Raw genomic sequence first — 3,864 nt, forward strand, 5'->3', positions numbered from 1 at the left:
AAAGTGATGCCAGCAAAAGTCAAAAGGTTCCCCTCACCTTTAGGCCTAGGCAAGAAGTTTGTAGACTTGACAACAAAAGTACAATCCATATGGGGAAATGGATTAATTAGACTTCAGAAAAATTTAAAACTTTTGCTCTAGAAAAGACTATGAAGAGAATGAAAAGACAAGCCACATACTAGGAAAAAATGTTTGTGAACTACATATCCAACAAAAGACTTGTATCTAAAATGTATTTGAATATTTTAAAATTCAACATTAAAAAAAGAACAACCCAATGAGAAAAAATGGGCAAAATACAAGAACAGACACTTCACTGAAGAGAACATACAGATGGCAAAAAAAAGCATATGTAAAGACATTTAACACCTTTAGAGAAATGTGAGTTAAAATCACAATAAGTGGAATGACTGGCTCAAATGGTAAAAACCAAAGGCCAAATGTTCTGATATGTGGATGCCGACACACAATAAGTGGGGGAGGGAAGAATAGAAGTTCAGTGGATTAGACAAAGGGGAATGAAGGGAACGGAGAGGAGATGGAAATTGGAAAGACAGTAGATTGAATTAGACATCACTTTCCAATGTTCATATATGAATACACGACCAGTGAAACTCCACATTATGTACAACCACAAGAATGGGATCCTAATTAGGATAAGTTATACTCCATGTATGTATAATATGTCAAAATACACTCTACTGTCATGTATAGCTAAGAAGAAAGAAAAAAATCACAATGGGATGCCACAACACACCCATCAAAATATCTAAAATAAAAAAGTGGTATCACTGAATGCCTGTGAGATTAGAGGAAATTGATCACTTATACATTGGGATGTAAAATGGTACAGCCAATCTGTAAAACAGTTTGGAAACATCATATACAATGAGACAGGCATTTATCATAGAACCCAGACTTGCACATATTCCAAAGAAATGAAAACATGTTCATTCAAAGACCTGTACACAAAAGTTCATAGTAGCTCTATTTACAATAGCCCAAAATGCAAAACTATCCAAATGTGTTTCAGTGGATGAATAAGTAAACAAACTGTGATATATTCATACCATGGAACAGTATTCACCAATAAAAAGGAACAATCTATTGATATAGGCAACACTTGGAACTCAAGGGAATTATGCTTTGACAAAAAGCCAATCTCAAAAGGTTATACACTATGATTTTATATAATATTCTTGAAATAACAAAACTATAGAGATAGAACAGATTAGTGTTTCCAAGGCTAAGGATGTGGGGAAGGGGGTGGCTATAAAGAGGGAGCATGAAGGAACCTTATAATAATGGATGAATTCTGTATTGTGATTATTGATACATGAAGTTATACACATGACCAAACTTCATGAACACACACACACTCAAGTACAACAAAGGAAATCTGACTAAGTTCTGTCTGTGCCAATCTCAATTTCCTGGTTTGATATTTTGCTATACCAAAATGTCAACACTGATGGATGTAGGGTGTAGGGTACACAGGGCCTCCCTGTACATGTCTTTATGGCTTCTGGGGAATCTACAATTATTTTAAAATAGTTTGATTTTTTAATAAAAGAGTTTTTGATAGTTTACAAAATGAAATTACAAGCATCATTTGATATCACATGAGACTCCCAGTAACCCAGAAGTTTGCATAAAGCAGATTTCCACCCCATTTTACAGATGGACAATGAAATTCAGATGAGCAGTTGCCCAAGGTCACTCAGTTGCTAAGAGATGGTGAAAACAGATAGCTAACCATGCCTTTGATGATCCTACAAACAAATGCTGTATCTCCCTTTTTCCCAGGAGCAAACCTTAATGTCAGCAATTCAAACTGTACTGGAAATTTATTTCATTGTATTCTTTGAAGCTAACTAAGTCAGGCTGTAACTATCCCATTCCTTCATGTTTACAGGAAGTTATACTTTACACTGTTAGATTCCCTCCCTTATTTTGGTGTCACATAAAAATTGGAAGCCTTCTATGATGCTTAGGAAATAGGCAAAGGGCATCTTCAATTCACCATGGTGGCAGCTGCCATCATTATATTAGTGCATATAAAGTATCAAAATCCAGGTTCCTAAGATCCCAAAGCATACCATGGTGCATTGCCCAGGACTGTAAAAACATACAATATGCCAAAGAAAGGGATGAGTCAAGATACCAATAGAAGGATTCTATTTTCCTTTAATAGAAGGATTATGGCCCACCTCCTCTACTCCATCTATCTCATTAAGAAATGCTCTTCAAGCCAGGATGGTGACGCATGCCTATAATCCCAGCATCTCTGGAGGCTGAGGCAGAAGGATCACAAGTTCAAAGCCAGTCTCAGAAACTTAGTGAGACCCTAAGCAACTTAGTGCGACCCTGTCTAAAAATTTAAAATTTTAAAGAGGGCTGGGATGTGGCTCAGTAGTAAGCACCCGTAGGTTCAATCCCTAGTATAAAAAAAATTTTTTTCAGAGGCCAGTTGTGTAACTGGAATTTCTCTAAATTCCATATAGAACACAATATGAATTCAAAAATTGTAAAAAGTAAAAATTTGACACAATGCTCAGAAAAAATATTTTCAATAAAATATTACTTCTCATATTTAATAATTATTATTTATGGCTGTAGGAAACAAGTTTAAACAAATCTGGATACATGTTGCTGATATGTATTATAGTCAGTAAAAGGCTTTTAAGCATAAAAACACATTATATCAAGATAAAATCCTGTGGGGGAAGTGAAGGGAAATATAATTTGAAGGAGCAAAAAGAATGATGTAAAATCTATGACTGTAAAAGAACTTGTCACATACTTTTAGAATGGATGATGGCAACTGTCATATCACAATGATACTTTGATTCTAGTAGGTACAACATAAGAGTTTTATTTTTAAATGTCAATATTTACAATATACTATCACATTCTTTGGACCTACACTATTTAAACTTATGAAGGGTTTCAAATATCAACTGTCTAAGTGTGATGAAGTATGTAGCTTTTCAAAATTCTTGTAGGTTTTAAAAACTGATAGAGGAGGCAGCACAAGATGACTGCTGAGTATGATCCACTGGCTGGAAATCAGGTGAGAGACTGTTTTAGTATAACAAAACAAAATGTGTAGTTAAAAAAGCAGAAAGGAAAGAGTTGCCTGCATCATCACTCCCCCAACTCCAAGGAACCCAGTGTGGACAGAGACATCTCCCTCTTGGGGGAGGGAGGAAGAATAAGTCCATACCTTAGACTTAACACCCAGTACTATACCTGCCATGGTGAAACCTTGTGCTGGGCAGAGAACCACAAGCATTACCACCAGGGCTGTACACATGGGCTGAGCCACTGGAAATGTGTTAGGCCAAGCAGCTAACTACAAGCACCACCTGGCTTCCAACCTCAGATGGCAGAGCAGAAAGGAGGACTCTACCCACTGGAGGCCATGAAAGCTAGAACAGGCCTTTTGTCTCAGAGCCCAGTGCCAGACCTGCCACAATGAGACCAAGTACCTAGTAGAAACTGAAAGCCCCACACACCAGCCACAGCTCACAGATGGAGCATCTAGCACAGACCTGGCATTAGGCAGAGACATGTGCACCTATGGGGTCAGACTCAACTTTTAGCCTACATCATATCCAGCCTTGGCATGGACCAGGGGCACAATCCACCTGCTCCCAAGACTCAGCTTAATGTCAACCATGGTGGCCAAAACTGTCTCAACCATCCTTCCCCCAACCTTGAGCAGCACAGCTAGCTATTGTCAGGCCAGTGCTTGCAGAGGAGCTCTAATCCAGCCCCTGCAGCAGGCAGAGAGACCTGTAACTCAGTGAGACAGACTTGTGTTTCAGCCTGCATACTGTCAGCTATGATGTGAACCTCAGC

The sequence above is a fragment of the Callospermophilus lateralis genome, chromosome X (assembly GCF_048772815.1).
Source record: "Callospermophilus lateralis isolate mCalLat2 chromosome X, mCalLat2.hap1, whole genome shotgun sequence".
Taxonomy (NCBI): Eukaryota; Metazoa; Chordata; class Mammalia; order Rodentia; family Sciuridae; genus Callospermophilus; species Callospermophilus lateralis.